The 5,712-nt window shown below is 43.0% G+C and overlaps 1 long non-coding RNA gene across 3 annotated transcripts; it reads left to right on the top strand.

Moving 5' to 3' along the window:
• The first annotated feature begins 269 nt into the window (after nt 1-269).
• LOC127343874 (uncharacterized) lies at nt 270-5,712 on the top strand. 3 transcript variants are annotated; one of them, XR_011755843.1, is made up of 4 exons: nt 270-628; nt 706-1,114; nt 1,559-1,650; nt 2,210-5,712. It is a non-coding gene; the product is annotated as an uncharacterized lncRNA (long non-coding RNA). The 3 variants fall into 3 exon arrangements; XR_007877558.2 differs by having other exon boundaries at nt 271-628; nt 2,289-5,712; XR_007877557.2 differs by having other exon boundaries at nt 272-628; nt 1,559-5,712.

Here is a 5,712-nt window from a genome sequence, read left to right as displayed (position 1 = left end):
ACCTTCACAAAATGGACAATAATATTCATGTGTATAATCTTCTCGAGATGCTTATATTGAACTTGTTATTAACTATATAAAAGCTAACCCACTTTGCTTCAACCTTAGAGAATGGGTAACTGTTCACGTTAGTTATTCTCCAATTAACGATTGACACGTTCTCTAAAGATACAGTGGTTTAGTTTGCAGTTTCTTTTTTTTCTTGAGTGTTTATGCCGTGCCATCCTGGTTTTCTGGAAGGACCTACCTCTTTCTCTCTTCTAGCGGTCAAAGCGGTGGAGACGCGTCCACCCACCGACATGTTCTCCTCATGCCCATCTTTTCCCCCACGCCCTTCCTCTTCTTCGCCGCCTCATCTTTCGCCTCTGCCCTGCTGCTTCCTTATCCTGGAAGAACCAACCGAAGAACACACGCTGCTGCTGCAATTACTAGGGTTCAAGCGGCGGTAGGCTGCTGGCGGTCGACGTCCAGCGCGCAGTGGGTCTTCCGGCCACGCACGTGGTCGGAGGGAGTTGGGTGGCGAACTGACGACGACGCCCTCTTCAAGGAGGTCGGACGGCCAGCGGGGAGCGGAAACGACGGAGACGCCGCGTCGTTGGTGGCCAGCGGATATGGGCGTCCGTGTGCAGTACGTATACTGGAATTCCCTCCTCTACCTCCCTTCTCTCTCACCCGTCTCATCTCCTCTCTCTCTAACGAGCGCAGCGGCGGCGGGCAGGAGGATGTCAGCGTTCGTCGGCTCCACAGGCGGGAGGGCGACAAGGGAGATGTGGGTGAGGCACGCGGAAATCCTTCCGATGGCTACGAGGATGAGGGACGGGCGGCGCTCGGAGGATACTCTGGCGGGGAGCAGGGTCAACGGCCGCCATGACTTTGATGGATCGGCTTTGGGTCAACGGCCGCGGCGGAGTGGAGGACTAGCGGCGCTGGCGGCGGGAGGGGCCGTCGTAGCGGCGGTGTCCGATTCGAAGGGCGCATGATGTATGTTGCCTGGGTCTGCATAGGAGAGGCCAACCGCTGCTCCAAAACGATGACGGCGGCGGCGGACGCAGAGTCGCAGACATGAAAACAAAGGTCCAGGCAACGGTCTGCTCGACCGCATGCTCTGCGGAAGGTTGGCTTCCAATTCGTACTCCCTTCCTCTTCCATCCCCCCTCTCTCTGATCTTTCCTTTGTTGATTTAGAGCGTGTGCATGTACTGTCTTAAACTGATGAATTTGTAACGGAAATTTCCATCTATAAGCTCCTTCGTTTCAGATTCTTATGTTTCTCATCTAGATCACTAAGCACGTTAGCGTGGTACTACACAGTACCAGTTGTATTATGTCCACATTAGCTTTTCAAACTGTCCACAATCACTGAAGACTAAAGTCAAATTTATAGATATCAAATTTATAGATACTCAGGCTTGCACTGTGGAAGTTTACAATTAAGCTTAGAATTATGCTATCACGTGGCAGCTCATTAGCCTATTCCACACCGAATGTTTTAGAGTTTGATTTTTCGTTGGATTAGTGTGCTCCACATCATCTAAGCTAAATCTATATATGGTTCTCAGGTCATTCCAGCATTGCTTGGTTGCTTGCGTACAAAAGATGACAAGATTGAAACAAAAGTAGTACATGAACACTTTTATTTGGGGGCAGAAAGGTATCTGGTCTCTTATCGTATCATAAAAACAACAATACTGTTATTTTTTCAGCTTATATAACCTTTTTTATTTGGGTTCTTGGAGTTCATAGTTTCTGTATTTGCCAAGGTCATTTCTAAATTATGTGTTCGCCTGTATTGCTGAATCAAACATATGTCTGTTTTATGTATGAATTTATGTGTCAGTGAAGGAATATTTTTTTTCTAGCAGTTCATTTTCACATATTTGAACATGAGTTTGTGGTGCCTGCTAATTGTTTGGTCAAAAAGTTAATTGAGCACAAAGTTCTTGCTGGTGCCTGCCAATTGTTTTAGACATAAATTAATCTGTTCATTTTTAAACCTTTTTTGGACATAGTTGCAACACTGGTTTCCAGATGCTGTAACATAGCGTGCCTTCGGATCTTTGTAGAAAAAAGGATTGATGTGGATTTAGATGGCTTTTAATATGTGGATTAGATGGGTACAGAGTCATGAAGGTTCAATACTGATTTCTGAACTTACTGGTTTCTGAAACATGTCATTGTAAGGTATTAGTAAAATAGTGGGTTCCATGCAGAGAAACAAACATTATTACTCTAAGGTGAGCACGCCAGGCAGCATCCAGTTTGTTGGCGTGACGGTTTGCCAGTTTTCAGGTCAGATCAGCAGCGCCAATGGAGATGATACCTAGGGTGATATGCTGTAAGGTTCAGGATGCAACAAGGTCAGTACGAATGATTTTTTCCCTCCTGCATTGTTTCGGTGGGCTAAGATAATGAAAATTTTCGGCCTTTACAGAACTTCCTTTGTTCAGTAAAAATATATCTGAATTGAGGATCATATTGATTCTTTCCTGCAGTTGGAGTATTGTTTTTATGCATGACATCCATTTAATGGAATGCTTAATGATATGCCTAGGTGTAATTTTTCATCAACTGAACTATTTTGTAGCTTCAGTTCAGTTTGATTTTCCCCTGCGTTCAATAACTGTATCTTCCTGGCCATCAGGAGTATGGTGCTTTTGTAAGGATTTAGGAATGTACTAATTAGGCGTTTATTTATTGCGTCCACCTTTAGTCTTTGGGCTATAGTTCAGGAAAGACAGTTCATCCATTATTTTCCTCTGAGTATTTTGTTTTTGGGCTATAGTTCAGGAAAGACAGTTCATCCATTATTTTCCTCTGAGTATTTTGTTTTTACCTCGCTTCCAGGAATCCTCCCATTCGGCAGTATGTTTTGTTTTAACAATTCGAATATTTATTGATCTCTCTCGCCTGCTACAGTATGTTGGTGTCTTATTTTCAGTTATCTTTCAGTTTCCAGCCAGTGCTTAGTTAGTTCTTCAAATTAAGAGGTAAGGTAGTCTTACTGCTCAATATTTTGGTTCTTCTCCTTGGCTCAGTTGTGTTGTGCTTGCTTAGCTCACTAGAACATACACACGCAGAATTCTCCCTCTCTAAGAGGATCAAAGTAGGCATCATTTGATCATACAATACCATTTTACACACAATATGATAGCTATAATTCAGTTTTGGTCATAATTCACATCTATTTTATTGCTCTTCGGCAGCTGCCGGAACGATTGAGTGCCGATAATAACACATGGGCAGGAAGTGTATGAGTACATAATAACCACATTAATGATGGACTTGTGTTCCTTCTCAAGAATGAGCCAATGAACAAGGAGGTTCATCATAAAGACTGAGTGTCCTGCCCATGGCATATGTTACCAAATTTGAAATGTGCTGTAGATCGGGCTTCTTCCAGACGGTTGATTTTTTATTTCCTTTTCTTTTGCTTGCGAATTCCATAATAACTGGCACCTTCCCGGTAGGCTTCTATTATTGTATCCGGTTGTCTCTGGCTGTCTATGCCGTTCGTTTCTTTTCCTTAACCTTAGCTACGGGTCTCCCGATTTTTTCCATTTTGTTTCTTCTTGAAAAATATAAATTAGGTAGCCCAGAATTAGTTTACTCTCGAATTCCGAGGATAGGGAGATATGTCATGTTAGACTGTTAGAGACCAAGGTTGTTACGAAAAGAATATATACGAAGTTGTCGCTGTAGATACACAAACTTTGTTTATTGGTTGTACATTTGCTATGTATCTAGGAGGAAATCGGTCAGGCAGAATTAGAGCCCGAACGGTAAAAAGTTTTGGGACATCTTTTTGTTGAATTTAAGGTCAATATGCATTTTAAGTAATTTTGTGTGATTATTTGGTACATACATCTAACTGTGAACTTTTGCTTCCTGACTCTATTATTGTTCGTGATGAATGATGAAATCTGAGAAGGAGCTCGGTTTCATATAGTTTCAGATCAGGTTTTTATGATTTATGCACGGTTCAAAAACATATTATTCTTATCACTGAAATTGTATCCAAGTTTGCATTACTGACTGCTCCAAAATGTAGAATAAGCAGTTGTCACAAGGAGGCTGGGAGGTAGTGCCTACCGATTCCAGATTTCCAGATGTGGATTGCTATCCTATTCTCATCTAATTATGTATCCCCTCTTATAAAGTAGCTGTCTGATTCGTAGAGATGAAAAGAAAATCATGCTTTACAGAATAGCCCTTCCCTCAGGCTATGTGAAATGGTCATACAAGTAAGTACCCGATGTGAGTTTCTGGGTCTCAAGATAGCTTATTATAGTATCATCGTCGGCGAGTCTTCTGATGTGAATCCACTTCTAACTTAGGTATTCTAGCTCTTATTTCCCATATTTTTGTTTCTCAGCTTGACGTTACCAGTGTGTACCTGGAACAAGTGAGCCAAGAGCACGAGACTCACAACTATGAAACTGTGTGTGTGTGTGTGTTATGCTGACTGTATGGATACAGGTGCACGGTAGTGAATTGCATCATGATCTGGATTGTCCTACATGACATGGAAACCAGTGGGCTGTGGATGAGATATCTCATGTTAGACCGTGCAAGGTCACTATATAGAGTATGTATATATGTCAGGTCTTAGTTTAGAGAGTTGGTATATGCAAGGTATTCTGCAAGGTAGGTTGTCGGTTTAGTAGTTGCTTGCATATGTATACATCGACTATGAAAATCTGTTACCATCGTTGATTGTTGTAAGCATGGAGTTTTGGTGCTATTTTCATCAAATTTCAGACTAAAATGACTAATGTGGCCTCATAATAATATGCTATTTGTGTGAAGGTTTCAGACGTGCAGTACATGATTTTCCTAAAGAAGCTCCTATTGCCTTCTTCCATAACTCTATCCTCAAGTCTTCAGAGGTCAGTACGATTGGTAAGTGAAATTACCTTGGGTCCATAGAGTTGACGATGAAGTGCAGACTAGCCACCATTTGGGCATCTTGTGTCAAGTCTGTGCTATCACTCTAACCAGCCGTGACTTCCATCAATTTCCGCTTGCCTCCTCTGCTTTGCTTTCCTTCTATCGACACGCTTCTCCCTTGGCGTCCCTCCCTTTGCTCCTGCTCATCGACCATCTCAGGCTGGCCTGTAGCGCCCCCCGGGATCCCTTTTTCTAGCTAATTTTGGATTCTCGACCATATTGACAGCAGGAAATCTCCAGCGATCTGAAGGCTTACCCAATAGCCCAGAACTAGACCAAGGATTCTTACAAGAGAATATGGGTTTGTTGCAGCGCATTGTGAGAGTGGAAGAAACAGGAGAAGGTAGATGCCGAGAAAAGACCAACCTGGTCTTGACGAAGTTGAGGATAAATTCATTGAGGCAAACCCCTACCACGTGTAACACCACACATGCACACAGCCACATGTCCACCGATTGCTCCGATATTGCTCCACATAGCAAAGAGGAAAGGAGAGCTCCATGCGCATCCCCGCCCTCCCTATGCCACCAACCGAGTTTCCTTTCGTCTAACGAGGAGAGCGGCAAACGACAACCTACCACGCCCCAAGGACTAAGAACCGACAAAAACGTATATTCATTCTTTCCTCTAGCATATGTCGACAAAAAAAATGTTTTGTGCAAACTAACTATTGTTATGTCCTGCTCATATCAGCTTACTCCATAAATTTTGTAATTGAACCCTGTACTACTAATATCAGTTCACAGGCACGACGTGCTGAACTCGA

The sequence above is a fragment of the Lolium perenne genome, chromosome 3, assembly GCF_019359855.2.
Source record: "Lolium perenne isolate Kyuss_39 chromosome 3, Kyuss_2.0, whole genome shotgun sequence".
NCBI lineage: Eukaryota > Viridiplantae > Streptophyta > Magnoliopsida > Poales > Poaceae > Lolium > Lolium perenne.
This window is presented reverse-complemented; position numbering and strand designations above follow the sequence as displayed.